The sequence below is a fragment of the Heterodontus francisci genome, chromosome 19 (genome assembly GCF_036365525.1).
Source record: "Heterodontus francisci isolate sHetFra1 chromosome 19, sHetFra1.hap1, whole genome shotgun sequence".
NCBI lineage: Eukaryota > Metazoa > Chordata > Chondrichthyes > Heterodontiformes > Heterodontidae > Heterodontus > Heterodontus francisci.
The window spans coordinates 78,105,624-78,123,964 of record NC_090389.1 but is presented as its reverse complement, the minus strand read 5'-3'; positions in this window follow the sequence as shown (position 1 = coordinate 78,123,964).

The following is an 18,341-nucleotide window of genomic DNA, read 5'->3' as shown; positions in this document are numbered from 1 at the left end:
GGTCCAACTGCATGGAGCGTTCCGCGGCAATGTGACCAGGCCCATCCTTCGCAACATAGGGGACAGATAGAACCTCAGCACGTAGTGACACTTGGAGTTTGCGTACTGGAGGTCTACACACAGCTTGATGCAGCCGCACACGAAGGTGGTCATCAGGATGAGGGCCACGTTGGGTACATTTTTCCCGCCCTTATCCAGAGATTTGAACATCGTGTCCCTCTGGACCAGGATGTAGAAGCAGTTTGGGTAGAGATGAAAAATCACAAAGGCAAGAAGTCACTTGTAGGAGTGGTGTACAGGCCACCTAACATTAACCATACTCTAGGACGGGGTATAACGGAAGAAATAATGGTAGTTTGTCAGAAAGGTACAGCAATAATTATGGGGGATTTTAACCGACATATAGATTGAAAAAATCAGATGTGCAGAGGTAGCCTAGATGAGTACATAGAATGTTTATGCGATAATTTCTTGGAACAATATGTTCTGGAGCCAACCAGAGAGCAGGCTATACTAGACCTGATATTATGCAACGAGATAGGATTAATTAATGACCTTATAGATAAGACATCCGTAGGTAGTAGCGATCATAATATGATTACATTTTACATTGAGTTTGAGGGAGAAAAGAATGGGTCCAAGACAAGTATTTTAAACTTAAATAAGGGCAATTATGAGGGCATGAAAGCAGAGCTAGCTAAAGTGAACTGGCAAATCAGGTTAAGGGATAGGTCAGTAGAGATGCAGTGGCAGACATTTCAGGGGATATTTCAGAATACACAGAATACACATTTCAATGAGAAAGAAAAATTCCAAGGGTGGGACCCGCCTTCCGTGGTTAACTAAAACAGATAAAAATAGTATCAAACATAAAGAAAAAGCATATAATTGTGCAAAGATGGGAGGCAGGTCAGAAGATTGGACAGAATATAAAAAACAGCAAAGAATGACTAAAAGATTGATAAGGAAGGTAAAATTAGAGTAGGAGAGAAAGCAAGCTAGTAATATAAACACAGATAGTAAGAACTTCTATAGATATTTAACAAAGTAAAGAATTAACAAAGTGAGCATTGGTCCTATAGAAAGTGAGTCTGGGGAATTAATAATGGATAATAAGGAGATGGCAGATGCATTGAACAGATATCTTGCATTGGTCTTCACTATTGAGGATACAAGTAATATCCCAGTATTAGCTGTAAGTCAGGAAATGGAAGGAAGGGAGGAACTCAAGAAAATTACAATCACCAGGGAAGTGGTACTGAACACATTGTTAGAGTCCCCGGGTCCTGATGGACCTCATCCTCGGGTGTTAAAAGAGGTGGCTAGTGAGATAGTTGATGCATTAGTTTTAATTTTCCAAAATTCCCTAGATTTGGGGAAGGTTCCTTTAGATTGGAAAATAGTGAATGTAACTCCTTTATTCAAAAAGGGAGGGAGACAGAAAGCAGGAAACTACAGGCCAGTTAGCTTAACATTGGTCTTAGCAAAAATGTTAGAAGCTATTATTAAAGACTTTATAGCAGGGCATTTAGAAAAATGCAAGGTAATCAGGCAGAGTCAATATGGTTTTGTGAAAGGAAAATCATGTTTAACCAATTTATTGGAGTTCTTTGAGGGAGTTACATGTGCTGTGGATAAAGGGGAACCAGTGGATGTATTGTACTTAGATTTCCAGAAGGTATTTGATAAGGCGCCACATTAAAGGTTATTGCAGCAAATAAAAGCTCATGGTGTAGGGGGTAACATATTGGTATTGATAGAAGATTGGCTAGCTAACAGGAAACAGAGTGGACATAAATGGGTCAGTTTCTGGTTGGCAAGATGTAACGAGTGGTATGCCACAGGGATCTGTGCTGGGACCTCAACTTTTTACAATATATATCAATGATTTAGACGAAGGGACCGAAGGTATGGTTGCTAAATTTGCTGATGACACAAAGATAGGTAGGAACGTAACTTGTGAAGTGGATATATGGGGGCTACAAAGGGATATAGATAGGTTAAGTGAGTGGGCAAAGACCTGGCAAATGGAGTATAATGTGGGAAAGTGGGAAATTGTCCACTTTGGCAGGAAGAATAAAAATATTATCTAAATGGTGAGAGATTGCAGAGCTCTGAGATGCAGAGGCATCTAGATGTCCTAGTGTGTGAATCACAAAAGGTTAGTATGCAGGTACAGCGCGTAATTAAGAAAGCTAATAGAATGTTATCGTTCATCGTGAGGGGAATTGAAAACAAAAGTAGACAGGTTACGCTTCAGCTGTACGGGGCATTGGTGAGACCACATCTGGAGTACTGTGTACAGTACTGGTCTCCTTATTTAAGGAAGGATGTAAATGCATTGGAGGCAGAACAGAGAAGGTTTACTAGACTAATACCTGGAATGGGCAGGCTGTCTTACGAGGAAAGATTGGACAGGCTAGGCTTGTATCCGCTGGGACTTAGAAGAGTAAGAGGCGACTTGATTGAAACATATAAGATCCTGAGGCGTCTTGACACCGTGGATATGGAAAGGATGTTTCCTCTTGTGGGAGAATCTAGAACTAGGGGTCACTGTTTAAAAATAAGAGGTTGCCCATTTAAGACAGAGATGAGGAGAAATTTTTTCTCTCAGAGGGTTTTGAGTCTTTGGAATTCTCTTCCTCAAAAGGCGGTGGAAACAGAGTCTTTGAATATTTTTAAGGCAGAGGTAGATAGATTCTTGATAAGCAAGGGGGTGGAAGGTTATTGGGGGTAGGTGGAAATGTGGAGTAATCAGTTTAGCCTTGAACTTATTGAATGGCGGAGCAGGCTCGAGGGGTCGAGTGGCCTACTGCTCATAGTTTGTATGTTCGCATGTGTTCTCCCTTACAATTTGCACACTCAATAATTTTGCCAACTCCAATGTGTTGACATGGCAACAAAGAATTTATTCATAAAATGTAATTCGTTGTAGGAATCTCTATTGGCTGGAACGTTTTGGAAAGAAGCCATGGAATATCTAACTGACATACCAAAGAATTAAATATCTCTATTTCCACACAGTAACTCTTTCAGCTGATGTGTCTATGTTTCCCACTATTTTGAAAATTAAAATTATTACACTGGGTTTTTTTTCTTGCTACATAATTGGAAGAGTCAATAGACTGAGAGTGAGTGGTATACCAACAGTTCTAATACACTGGCCCTGAAATTCCATGGCTGTTATCCCAGTCTTCCACCGTTTGGCGGGAAACCAGTAGGACTCCACTGAGAAGCAATATACACATTCCCCATGATCCCTGACCAAAGTTATAGAAACATAGAAAATAGGAGCAGGAGTAAGCCATTCGGCCCTTCGAGCCTGCTCCGCCATTCATTATAATCATGGCTGATTATCCAACTCAGTAACCTGTTCCCGTTTTCTCCCCAATAAAAGCATTATGGTGGAAGATCAGGACAACCACTGCAGAATTTCAACATCTCTGTCTGAGACACCCATTTTCTCCTCTGCCTCCGCAGAATCTTCAAAAGACGTCCACAGGATTTATGTAGGACTTTTCATGATCTTAAAATGTCCAAAGTACTTTATAACCAATATAGTACTTACGTAAGTGTAATCAGTGTTGTAAGGTAGGAACTCCAGAAGCTTATTTGCGCACACAATCTCCCACAAATAGCAATGAAATATATCATTTTTCATCAGTTTTACATGTTGATTGAGGAATAAATGTTGACCAGAAGCCCAGGATATATAGTGCCATGGGATCGTTTACATCCACTTGCAAGGGCAGATGGAGGCCTCGGTTTAACATCACACTGGAAAGACAGCACAGCACTCCCTCAGTACTGCACTGAAGTGTCAGCCAAGATTATGTGCTCATGACATTCTGACTCAGAGGCAAGAGTGATACCACTGAAACTATGAAAGTTCATGTGGTCAAGGACGTGGGCTGTGGTGATTTGCATGAGTTGAAGTTTCTAGAGAGTTAATGCAGAGAGGCCAGCCAGGAGTGTTTCGGAGAAGTCAAACCCTAAGACAATGCATGCCTGGTCAGTGGCAGAAGCGGAGAGATATAGGTGGAGGTGGGCAATGCTGCAGAGGTGGAAGAAAGTGGTTGTTAGTAATGGAGTAAATGTGGAGAGGGAAGCTAAGGCCAAAGTTACCTTCTTCTGCCTCAGCTTGACTGGGAAGGTAATGTGCTCAAGACCAGAGGTACTGACTCGAGTCAAGAGGATGGCAACTGCAGGAACCTTTGGTTCATTCAGGTCTTGATGGTTAAAGCAGAGTTTAGTTTAGTTTAGAGATACAGCACTGAAACGGGCCCTTCGGCCCACCGAGTCTGTGCCGACCATCAACCACCCATTTATATACTAATCCTGCACTAATTCCATATTCCTACCACATCCCCACCTGTCCTTATATTTCCCTACCACCTACCTATACTAGGGGCAATTTATAATGGCCAATTTACCTATCAACCTGCAAGTCTTTGGCATGTGGGAGGAAACCGGAGCACCCAGAGGAAACCCACGCAGACGCAGGGAGAACTTGCAAACTCCACACAGGCAGTACCCAGAATTGAACCCGGGTCGCTGGAGCTGTGAGGCTGAGGTGCTAACCACTGCGCCACTGTGCCGCCCCAAAGGATTTACCTTTACATATAACATACATTTAAAATGATTCTATGTGCATAAGCAATAATCTCATAGTCCAGAAGCATGCTGATTAACTGAACTGAAAATAAAAATGATAATTGATGCTTAATTATCATTTAACAGTCAGTGGATTTCAAAGAAAACCTACAGAGAAAAGGCAATATATGAACATGCCAGCACCACCGTTATGTTATAACCGTACCATCACACTACAGGCTCTTGTCATCCAGGTTCCTTCATGATCCTACACAAATTCTAAATACATGTAGTCACTGCACCCCCACCCCGCCTCCCTCCCCCACCCCCACCCCCAATCCACTTGAAAGGGCAGTGTCATTATGGGGCAAAAAACATTTAAGAAAGAAAGACTTGCATTTATATAGCACCTTCCACAACCGCATATTAAGAGGAATAAGTGCTGGTCAGGACATTGAGCTGAGTTCCCCCACTCTTAGAACATAGAACAAAATACAGTATAGAAGGAGGCCATTCAGCCCATCGTGTCCGCACCAGCCGAATAAGCTATCCGCCCAAACTAATCCCACCTTCCAGCACCTGGTCCATAGCCCTACAGGTTACAGCAACTTAAGTGCATGTCCAGGTACCTTTTAAAAGAATTGAGGGTCTCTGCCTCCACCACTGATCCTGGTAGTAAATTCCAGACACCCACCACCCTCTGGGTGAAAAAGTTTCTCCTCATGTCCCCTCTAATTCTTCTACCAATCACCTTAAATCTGTGTCCCTTGGTAATTGATCTCCCTGCCAGGGGAAACAGGTCCTTTATGTCTACTCTATCTAGGCCCCTCATAATTTTGTACACCTCAATCAAGTCACCCCTCAGCCTCCTCAATTCCAGGGAAAACAACCCCAACCTATCCAATCTTTCCTCATAGCAGCAATCCTCAAGCCCTGGTAACATTCTTGTAAATCTCCCCTGCACTCTCTCCAGAGCAATTATGTCCTTCCTGTAATGTGATGACCAGAACAGTGCGCAGTACTCCAGCTGTGGCCGAACCAGTGTTTTATACAGCTCCAGCATCACATCCCTGCTTTTGTACTCTATACCTCGGCCAATAAAGGAAAGCATTCCATATACCTCCTTCATCACTCTATCCACCTGACCTGCCACCTTCAGAGACCTGTGGACATGCACGCCAATTTGATTCTAACAATTTACCCAGCACCGGGGTCAGACTGACTGGCCTCTAATTACCTGGCTTATCCCTCTCACCCTTTTTAAACGCTCACAGACCTCTAATCATCTGGTACCTCGCCTGTATCTAATGAGGATTTGAAAATGAGCCTAAGCGCAGGCGTTATTTCCTTCCTGGCTTCCTTTAACAACCTGGGATACAAAACATACGATCCTGGCGATTTATCCACTTTCAGGGATGTCAGACCCTCAAGCACTTCCTCTCTCAATAGCTTATTGTATATAATATTTCACACTCTTCCTCTTTAGCTCCAATGTCTGCAGCATCCCTCTACTTTGTGAAGACAGAGATAAAATACTCATTAAGAACCCTGCCCACATCGTCTGCATCCACACATAAGTTCCCCTGTACATCTCTGATAGGTCCTACGTTTTCCTTAGTTATCCTCTTACTCTTAATAAACTGATAAAACATCTTCAGGTTTTCCTTGATTTTACCTGCCAATAATTTTTCATGTCCTCTCTTTGCTTTTCTAATTTCCCATTTTATTTCACCCCTGAACTTTCTATCGTCCTCTCGGCTTTCTAAAATATTAAGATATTTGTGATCATCATAAGCTTTCTTTTTATGCTTTAACTTACCCTGTAAGCTTCTAGATAACCAGGGGGCTCTAGATTTGGCAGTACCACCCTTAATCTTTGTGGGGACATGCCTAACTGTGCCTGTAGTATCTTACTCGTGAATGCCTCCCACTGGTTTGCCACTTATTTTCCTTCAAGAAGCTATATCCAGTCCACCTTCGCCAGGTCACCTCTCAGTTTTGTAAAATTTGCCTTCCCCCAATTTAGAACCTTTGCTCCTGTTTTATCTTTGTCCTTTTCCATGATTATGCTAAAACTAACTGTATTATGGTCACTATCTCCAAAATGGCCACCCGCTGCTACTTCATCCGCTTGCCCAGCTTCATTACCGAAAACTAAATCTGGAATTGCGCCCCCTCTTGTTGGGCTTGTTATGTGCTGGCCAAAACTGTTCTCTTGAATGTAGTTCAAGAATTTTGTCCCCTCTGTGCCCTTCACACTGTTTGTATCCCAGTCGAAATTGGGGTAGTTGAAATCCCTAACCATCACTGCCCTAAAGTTATTGCACTCAGAAATTTGCCTACATATTTGTTCCTCTTTCTCCGTCTCACTATTTGGGGGTCTATAGTACACTCCCAGTAATGTGACTGCCCCATTTTATTTCTGAGCTGCACACATATGGCCTCATTTGATGATTCATTTAACATATCATCCCTCCTCAAAGCTGTTATTGATTCCTTGACTAATAATGCTACACCCCCTCCTTTTTTATCTCCCTGTCTATCGCGTCTGAATACTCTCAACCCAGGGATGTTGAGCTGCCATTCTTGCCCCTCCTTAAGCCAAGTTTCCGTTATAGCAACGATATCGTGTTGCCATGTGTGTATCTGTGATCTCAACTCATCTGCTTTATTTACTATACTCCATGCATTTAAGTAAATACCCTTCAACACAGCCAAATTCCTGTGCCGCACACTTTTTAATCTTTGCTTCTTCTGTCTTTTAGAGTCTTCTATTAAAATAGTGTGGTGGGATCTTTCACATCTACCTGAGAGGCCAGAAAGTGCATCAGTTTAATCCAAAATACAGTACCTCCAACAGCGCAGCACTCCCTCAGTACTATGATAATAACATGAGCTGTCCAATGGCAAAATATTCAGCGGGCAAAATAATATTGTTATATTGCAAATCACACTTGGCATTAGACATTCGAATGGTAACTTTAATCTGGCCCTTTTGGGGTTGCCAGCAGGTCTGAGGATCTCAGTACTCTCCTGATTAGACATTCTTTCAATGTTCCAGCTCTTATACAGTGGGTGAGGTGAGTCATCAGCAGCCAAAGGAGCTGAGTATCAGCAGAACACACCAGCAGCACTGATGTGGTTAAATATATAATCCCAACATTAAAAACCTTCCATGGGCGCAGATAAACTGCAGCGGTACAAGCATAGGTCCAGTGTAGAATATTTGTGGCAGAATGTACAGAGAAGGCCATTATAACATGATAATCAAATCTATGAGCAATCATTTTTACTCATTATTTTCTATGTGACTGTAATCCATTCAATTTGATCAATTTGCAAGCACAACATGCTCACTTGTGTAATACTGTGGCTCTTTGATCAATCTGTGTCTTGTCGTGCTCTATACATTCCACAACATGCTGCTGACCCGCATTCAAGGCTGTTGGTCCTTAAATTGGTCTCATCCGCCCAATCCACTGGAATCAGTCTTTGCATGCCAAGGTCGACAAACCCTAATTCGCTGGGGGTAGGGGACCCAACAGCTACCCTCATCAGATTTAGCCCACCCATCGAAGCAGTTTACCTGGGTGTGGCCACTCTTGCATGCTAACAGATGCTTGGAGTCAGAGGTGAGAGCTGGCTGAAGGTGAGGACCAATACAAGACAAACCACTACAAGGAGTGCAGCGAGCCCACCTGTGAGACTTACAGCTGGACATGCAATGTAGCATGGACTTGTTCTCCAATGAATGCCATAACTTGGGCCTTACGATCAGCACAAAGAAAACTAAAGTAATGTACCAGCCTGCTCGAGAAAAGCCCAATCTCAAGCCCAAGGTTTCAGTCCATGACCAGGACCTGTCAGCAGCAGATAAGTTCAGTTATCTTGGCAGCACACTCTCTCGAGCTGTTTATATTGTCATAAGCGCTTTTTTTTTTAAACTAGGAGGTCTGTGTGCCTTTAAGACTGAAAAAACTCTGTGGACAAGTGGTTTAGTGTTTGAAGAGTCCAGGCTGCAGGGCAATTTGTAACCAAGCAACCTGATGGTTTTACAGCAGTCTTATGATTCCGATTGAAAGAAGCTTTCAGTTACATTTTGGCAGTGAAAGAAGAAACCAGGGGGCTGTGAGCAGCTGAAAGAGTTATTGCTGGAAACTGGCCAGGAAAACAGCCCAGAAAATTCTCTCTCTTGAAAAACTAATTCCTGTATCAAAAAGGAAGAGACCCAGAGAACAGAGGAATTGCTACACTCTGTGGAGTAATACTGCTTTGGAGAAAGAAAGCCTGTGTTTTGGGTGGAGCAGGTTGCTTTTGCCTCCATTCAAGAATTCCTGTTTGAAGAGTGAGTTCTGTAATTGCTATGCTCTGTGGCAAAGGCTCGTTTGCCTCAAGAGTAAGTCTTGTTGCCTCTTGTGTTGTGGAGAGCTCCTGCAATCTCAAGAAAGTTCCTACTGTTAGACTGCTACTTTAAAATGTAAAGAGCCTTGTTGCTACAACCTGTTGCTGAAAGAACTGTGTGATGCCTGTTGCAGATGAACTACCTTGAATGCCTACCCATCATAGACTGTTCATTAATTTCACCTGTAGGGACATCGAGTGGCATCTGACTATTCAACTCTGGGACACCTCAACGACACAGGAAAATACTACCAAAAGTTACAACCCAGTTATTTATTTATTCCTAAGAAACTCTTGTAAAGTTAATATTTCCATTTTCACCGGTTAACCGTTGGTAATTGAACGTATGTGTGTGCATGAGGGTTAGGAAGATTAGGGAGTTAAAAAATCTTTTAATACATATAGATTCATTTTATTATCATTTAAAACTTGGTTTATTAATAAATAGTTAATTTTGTTGTTTTTTTAAAGAAACCTGGTTTGGCGTGCTTTATTCTGGAGATAAATGAAGTGATTAATTTGGTTATTTTTCTGGTAGGTGGAAAACTTTACTAATATGCTGTGCCCTGTGGAGTGGTCGAACTGAATTAACGTTACTCCATCCGCAGTCGTAACAATATCGATGACGAGACACATGTAAGAATTGCCAAATTAAGTGTAGCCTTCGGCAGACTTCAAACATCAGTCTGGAAATGAAGAGGAGTTAGTCTGCAGAGCAATAGTCCTGCCCATGCAAGACTTGGACTGTGTACCAGTGTTCATGTCAAGAAGCTCAACCACTTTCTCTTGAGCTGCCTTCAGAAGATTCAGAAGATCAGAAGGCAGGACAAAATACCAGTCACTGAGATGCTCACCCAAGCTGGCATGCTAAGCATCCACACCATATTGAGTTAGGCACAGCTGAGTTGGGCTGGTCATGTAGCCAGAATGCCTGACACTCGCTTACCAAAGTGAATCTTCTATGGAGAGCTTCAGTCCAGGGTGCAATCTCATGGCGGTCCAAGGAAGGGCTACAAGAACACTCTGAAGGCTTCGCTTAGGAGTTTGATATCGACCCCGAGTCCTTGGAGAAGCTTGCCCAGGATCGCTGAACCTGGCGCATGCGAATAAAAAAGGTACAGCCTCCTTTGAAAGCAAGCACATATCAGAGGCAGAGAGAAAGCACAAGGAAAGGAAATCCTGAGCCAGCAACTCATCCAAAACTCAATCGTCTGCAGTATCCTGTCCTATTTGCAGCAGAACCTTCCGGGTGCGGATCAGCTTTAACAGTCACCTATGTACCCACTGGAACCCTACCAAACACCCCAAATGATGGACGTGGTCATCTTCGCTTCGAAGGACGAACAGCAACAGATCAATCTGCCTTTCAATATTTCATCAGAATTTGATCTCTTGATCAAACCAGCAGTACAGAAATCCAACTCTATTCTCTCCGTTTGTATTGATCAAGGCTGCTTTACTTGTTCACTCAATTTAATAAGACGGTGGTCTCCAACCCCAAAACAGTTAAATTGTTAATGCATTATAGATTACAGTTATAGCAAGTCAATGATCAAGTAACTGTAATAAGCAATTAAGAGCGGAGAATGGATAATATCTGGAACAGGATTGGGAGCGTAGTGTTAGGACTAAATTAAGGTTCCATATCATGGAAGTCAACTGATGGGCACAGGGGTAGGTACTCATATCTGATATGGGTTTTACTGTGTTTTATTGTAGCTCTCTATTGAATTATAAGCTACTCAGACTACTGGGAATTAATTACTTGCTTAAGTATTGTGTTCACAATGCATTCTGACCTCACATATTGGTCTTTCTGCTGGTAATAAACCTGAAATATACTGGTGTCCTGAATTCAAGGCTAAAGCATTTCATTGGGTTGAGGGAATTCTTGTTGTTGTTGTTAAATCAGGCCCAGAGCGGAGAATCTTACTCATCATCGGTGATAGGAGGTGACAGGCTATATGCAATTCAGGCCTGCAAGAAACCATCCTGAAAAAGGCCACTAATCACCACAGTGATGATGTTTAAACAGGAGAGGGTGGGCTGTTTATAAAAACAGATAATAAGAAGGAAAAGGGGGAACTTTAACAAGGGCTGGCCAAAGCAGTTCTCCAGACCTTATAGCCTCAGGACCATTTTTAGGGAGATGTTCCAGAGGGCCTTGAAAACTAAGTTACTATGGTAACATGTCTGCTTTATATGCAAAAAATATTGTGCTCTAAGTGGCTAACATGCTGCAAAAAATGTATTTGCTTTTACCTTGGTTCTCAGTTCACTAAAATAATTACTGAGCCCTTGTAATCGAGATTCATACAATGAAAGATTAGGCGTAAAGGAACAGGGGTAGGTGATTCAGCCCTCGGCTCTATTCCGCCATTCAATGAGATCATGGCTGATTTGTATCCTATCTCCATTTATGCGGCTCACTTCCATATCCCTTAATACCTTTGGCTAGCAAAAAATCTATTGATCTCAGATTTAAAATTAGTAACTGAGCTAGCATCTATTGTATCTTGTGGGAAAGAGTTCGGCAATTCTGTCACCCTTAGTGTGAAGAGCTGTTTCCTAACTTTGTTCCTGAATGGCCTGGCTCTGATCTTAAGGTTACATTCCCTTGCCCGAGACTCCTCCACCAGCAGAAAATGTTTCTCTCTATCGACCCTGTCAATTCCTGTTAAAAATCCTTAACACCGCAAATCCAATCACCCGTTAATCTTCTATATTCCAGGAACTACCAGCCAGTTTATGTAATCTCTCCTCAAATTTTAACCCTTGGAGCCCTGGTATCATTCTGGTCAATCTGCCCTGCATTCCTTCCAAGGTCAATATATCCTATCTAGAGGCAGTTTGTCAATCCAGAGAAAATGGAGCACAGATCATTGTGTTCCGATAATCCATTGTATAAGTAGAGCAAAGATGTTGACCTCACTGTATTCTGACTGCCCCCTGCCAATGTCACTCAGACAGACCACAAGGATAGCTGGTGCGGTAAATGGACGCAAAGAAAGTCCGATACAGTACTAAGTGGCCCTTTAAAATTGGGGGGAGTGAGGTGGGGGAGCCATATTATTGGGGCAACCAAAGGAAGCTTTACTCTGCATCTGGCTTATGTTATACCAATTTGGAAATGAATAATTCTGCACCTGAGTGCCAAAATGAAAATGTCATGTTCAATTAGATGATACAATCAATTGCAATGTACTGTGCTTTAGGAAAGATTGGAGCTACTTATGTTTTGCATTTGAGTTTATTATAAATGCAGATACCAAATTAATTACCTTTAACTGAAGGTTTATAAACAGATATTAACATTTTATATAAATGTTGTTGTTGGCATCCTTCCATCTATGAAAGATGATGGACACGCAGCAATCAATCCATTTAGCTGGGGTATCTTCTCTTGGTGCACCTTTGCTGATGGCTGTGAAGGCCAATCCTTGAGAGGCAGGTTCTGCCACAAGTGCCGCATGTGAAGCTGCCAAGTGACGCTGTGAGTTGTTGTTTTTGATGTTGGCCCCTCTTGCCGAGTTGTTATAGCCACCGGTCGTCATGGTAGTGAACACCAGTCCATGGGATGTGTCGCCATTTCCCTCTTTCACCACCTAGTGACTCCCAGGTGCAATAGACGACATTTATGGCCTTCATGTCACACTTGCAAGCATTCATGAAGCGGAGCTTTGGGAGCCCCACTGGTCGTCTGGCCCCGGCTACCTCACCATACAGAAGGTCCTTGGATGTGCAATCATCTTCCATCCTGTGGACATGTCCAATCCACTGAAGCCGCCTCTGTTTGATTAGTGCCAACACACTTGGGAGCTCTGCCTTTGAGAGGACTGCCGTATTTGTGATTTTGTCCTGCTAGGATATCCCCATAAGTGCCGCAGACAGTGAAGATGGAAATTATTGAGCTTCTTTTCCTGGTAGCTGTAAGTCACCCATGTTTCAGAGCCATACAGCAAGGTGCTGAGAACACAGGTCTTATAAACCATCAGCTTGTCCTAAGGGTCAGCTTGGTGTTATCCCATGCGCGTTTCGTGAGTCTGCAAAAGGTGGTGGCTGTTTTCCCTATGTGTGTATCGAGCTCTCCATCAAGGCAGCTGTCACCTTGGACCCAAGGTAGCAGAATTTGTTAAACACTTCCAGTGGGGTGTTATTTAGTGTGATCAGTAAACAGATGTCCCGTTGGGCTGAGCACTACTGTGAGCTGTACTCCTGTGAGTTGGATATCTCCCAGACTGCACTTGACGCACTTCCGCAGCTTCCTGTCATGGATGAGTTAGTTGAAGAACACATTTCACTGGAACTCGAGAAGGCCATAGACTACCTAACGAATAGAAGGGCACCCAGCAAGGACGGAACCCCAGCCGAACTGCTCAAGGACAGAAAGTCCCATCTTTTGCCACACCTTTATGACCTTCCCCATCTCTGCTGAAAGTAGCCTCTGTCCCACAGGAGATGCGTGACGCCAAAATCATAACGTTATACAAAAACAAAGGCGACAGAGGAGACTACAACAACTACAGGGGAATCTCACTCCTCAGCGTCACGGGGAAGGCCTTTGCTAGGGTCATACTTAAAAGACTCCATTTACTTGCAGACCGAGTATACCCAGAAGCACAGTGTGGTTTCCATGCTGGCAGATCTACTGTGGACATAATCTTCTCCATATGCCAGCTACAAGAGAAGGGTAGGGAACAGGGTATATCCCTTTACCTTACTTTCATAGATCTCACTAAGGCTTTCAGTGCCATCAGCAGAGCAGTGCTCTACAAGATTCTGGGAACAATTGACTGTCCACCAAAGCTCCTCAGTCTCATCCACTCCTTCCATGACAACATGCACTGCACTGTACTGTTTGATGGCTTCACCTCCGACAGTTCTGGAGTGAAGAATGGAGTAAAATAGGGTTGTGTCCTAGCCCCTATTCTGTTTGGTATCTTCTTCTCCATGCTCCTGACCTTTGCCTTCCCTGCAGATATGTAAGGAGTCTACTTGCACACTAGGTCAGACGACAAGCTCTACAATCTATCACGGCTGAAAGCAAAGATAAAAACACATCGCATCCTGATCAGAGAACTCCTCTGAACTGATGATGCTGCGCTAGTCACTCACACAGAAATTCAGCTACAAAGACTCATGGACTGTCTCTCCCATCCCTGTAACTTGTTACATACAAGCATATGAATTAGGAGCAGGAGTAGGCCACTCAGCCCCTCTAGTCTGCTCCACCATTCAATAAGATCATGGCTGATCTGATTGTAATCTCCACATTCCTGCCTACTCCCGTTAACCTTTCACCCCCTTGCTTATCAAGAATCTATCTACCTTTGCCTTAAAAATATTCAAAGACTCTGCTTCCACCACCTTTTGAGGAAGAGAGTTCCAAAGACTCATGACTCTCTGAGAGAAACAATTTCTCCTCATCTCTGTCTTAAATGGATGATCCCTTATTTTTAAACAGTGACCCCCTAGTTCGAGATTCTCCCACAAGAGGAAACCTCCTGTCCACATCCACCCTGTCAAGTTCTCTTTGACTATAAGTGTCAAGAAAACCGTGGTCATGGGACAAGGTGTTGCATCTCCATTTCTATATGTAAATATTTGCAGCAATACTAAACATTCATAGTGAGGCTTAACCACATAACTTTTTCTAATTAACTTACAGCAAAAACTATTAATGTTATATTGTTACAAGTGTTTTGTTTTTAAAAAGAAACTTGGAATTCTATGTGTTTTAAAAGCTGAGAAAAAGATTTTTGCTCAGTGGAAGACACCTGCAAATAGTTGAAATTCCTGCAATGTTTTGAAAGGAAGTTCATAACAAGAGCTAAACTTCATGGGTGCTTTGAAAGGAAGTTGAACTTGTACAAGGACAGGAAGGCCAGCAGTTTCAAGGAAACCACAGGGGTTTGACCTTTCTTCAGAACAGCTTTTGAACCGGGGGAGACATTGTGTCTGGAGATGTGACCATGTTCAGGAAGGTTCTTTTTTCATCTTGGACCCTTTATAAAGTCTGTGAATTGGACAAAGAGCAGGCATTGTAAATCTTACTTTGACCTGCCTGGAGCAAAGGAGAAAGACCCAGAAAAGTGTTACCTCTCTCTGTAAAGGAGACTTTCATCTCTTGAAAAGGAATCCTGCGTTTGAAAGGTGGCAGATTCCTCTGGTCTCTGAAGAATTCCTGCATCCAGTGAGATTCCTGCTGCCTCCTGTGTACTAAGAAATCCTGAAATCTGAAGAATTCTTCTACTGCTAGACTACTGCTTCAAAACCCAAGCAGACCTGTTGCTACACTCCTATGTGATGCCTGCTGCAGTTAAATTGCTGTGAACACCTACCCATCACAGACTGTTCATCAACCTCGCCTGGAGAGACTTCAAGTGGCATCTGACTATTCGACTCTAGGGCACCTCACCGTACCAAAAACATCCTACCAGAACCTGAACCTCAATTATTTTTGATGATTCCTTCTATTCCTAAGAAACAGCTGTAAACCAAATATCCTTTTTCCACGGTTAACCAGTTTCTTTTTGAATGCCTGTGTGTATGTGCATGAGAGCTAAGGAGCGAAGGAACTTTTTTTCATCTACAGATTTATCTCTTTAGTAGTTACGACTTATTGTTCCTTTTCTTATAAATAGTTAATGTTGTTGCTGTTTAAAGAAACCTGGTTTGGTGTTCTTTATTCTGGGGGGAAAATACAGTGTTTAATTTGGCTATTCTTTGGTAGGTGGGAAACTTTATTTGATATGCTGTGACCTGTGGTGTAGTCAGACTGAATTAACAGTGCATTACTCCCACTTTGGTCATAACAATATCCACAATAGCTACTGTAATTCACCTTAGCAATCACATTTGCCATTTCCTTTGGTTATCTGGAATCTTCTCTTTCTAGTCATGTAAAGTTTGTCCTTTTCCTCTTGATTTTCAATGTATATTTTTCATCATAATGTAACCTTTTCTTTCCAGTTGAAGAGGTTAGCCCTGATTTTAACTCAGGGCAGCATTCGTGCAGGAAGGTAAATCGTTCTAACATAGGGAGCATGAGGCCCCATCAGTCTCTTACCCGAAACCAGTGGGAACTGGCAGCTGGCCAGCAGTTGGGCCACCCCGGTGGACAGAAGGAAATGATTCCCTGCAATCGGATAAGTAGTTGGGAGGGACTTTCCTTGTGGGTCTAGTAGGAACCCTACTGCTCCTCTTGATCCCCCAAGGAAACTAAAAATAACTGACTTTTTTGGGACTCTTCTAGGATCAGGTCACCCAAAACTCTGCTGCCCTGTGTCCTAACTTGCACCAAAGTCCCATTCACCCATTGCCCCTGTGCTCACTGACCTACACTGCCTCCTGGTTAAACAACACCTCAATTTTAAAATTCTCATCCTTGTTTTCAAATCCCTCTTTGGCCTCACCCCTACCTATTTCTGTAATCTCCTTCAACCCCACAACCCTCCAAGATATCTGCGCTCCTCTAATTTTGGTCTCTTGGACATCCCTGATTTTAATCGTTCCACCATTGGCGGCCGTGGTTTCACTTGCCTGGGCCCTAAGCTCTGGAATACCCTCTCAACACCTTTCTGCCTCTCCACCTCGCTTTCCTCCTTTAAGATGCTCTCTTAAAACCTACCCCCTTGACCAAGCTTTTGCTTATCTGCTCTAATATCTCCTTATGTGGCTCAGTGTCAAAGTCTGTTTGATAATGCTCCTGTGAAGTACCTTGGGATGTTTTACTACATTAAAGGGGCTATAGAACTGCAAATTGTTATTGTTGTTGTTGAGCATTATGCTGTACTATGAGAGGTGCTGCCCTTTGGATGAGATATTAAACTCAAGCCTTGTCTATCTGTTCCAGTCATTCAGATGGATGGTGATGATCCCTTGTTGCTGTTTCAAAAAAAAGCAGGGAGATCTGCTGGGGTCCTGGCCAACATTCCTCCCTTAACCAATGCCATGTAAAACAGATTGACTGATTATTCATCTCATAGGTGTTTACGGGAGCTTGCAGTGTGCAAGTTGGTGGCCATGTTTGCCTACATGATGACAGTCACTGCACTTGCAAGTAATTCATTGTATGTGGTGTGCTTAGAGATATTTCAGGAGAGGTGTGACAGGCACTGCATAAATCCTTCTTTTTCTAAAATGCTTTAGTTTAACATTCACCTACTTTCCTTTGACAGTAAGCAGTGTTAGCTTTGAATTTACACATTGACTAACGTCATACATTCAGCTCAGATTTACTACAAGGACTATATTTGGGAGCATTCAGGATGTGCTACCCTAGTTGTATTTTCCAGAACTTTCCAGGTGGAGCAACCATAGATGGGAATGGTTTCAGAGCATAACTAAGGGAATTCCATTCATGCTGCTGAATCGTGCCGACACACATCCCTCCCCCATCCCCCGCACCCCCCCCCCCCCACACCACTGCCTATCACTCCACTCTTCAACAATCTATCAAATATCAATCATTCGCAGTGACAATCATCCATTTTGACCTAAAAATATAACGTATGACATTCTATAAAATAAACACAGCTCAGCATCTTTAAATGGATTTGTAACAAATGTCATTCTTGACAATCAAAAATGACATTTCCTCTTCCTTCCCATGTTAACAACTCTTTTCCTGTCAGACAGATTCATTTATCACTGTCAACTAGTTCATTCAGGCAACCAATGCCTGATTCAGGCAATCAACTGCAGTTGAAAGTCTGCGATCAGTTGGGTGCAATATCGTCCATGAAACGTTGCTGAGTTTACGGTATATCGTTAACCCTCTCATTGACATTATAGATTCTAGCTTTGTTTTTTAGCTTACTTTTTTTTTATAAATGAGGCACTTGTATACATCATTCTGTAACAGAACAGGTGGGGTGAGCACAAATGACCTCATAGGGTTACTCAAACTTCAACTTTTTTAATCATTCTTGGCATGTGGGCATCGCAGGCAAGGCCAGCATTTATTGCCCATCCCTAATTATCCTTGACAAGGTGGTGGTGAGCCGCTTTCTAGAACGGCTGCAGTCCATGTGGTGTAGTTCCACCCACAGTGTTTGCTTCTGTAGCAGTTTGATACAACTAAGTGGCTTGCTACACGATTTCAGTGGGCGGTCTGGAGTTGACATTTAGGCCAGACCGGGCAGGGATGGCAGATTTCCTTCCCTGAAGGACATTGGTGAACCAGACAGGTTTTTTTATGATAATCCGGTAGTTTCATGCCCATTATGGGGAGGCGGTGGCATAGTGATAATGTCACTGGGCTAGTAATTCTGATACCGAGGCTAATGCTCTGGGGACATGGGTTCAAATCCCACCCATGGCAGCTGGTGAAATTTGAGTTCAAT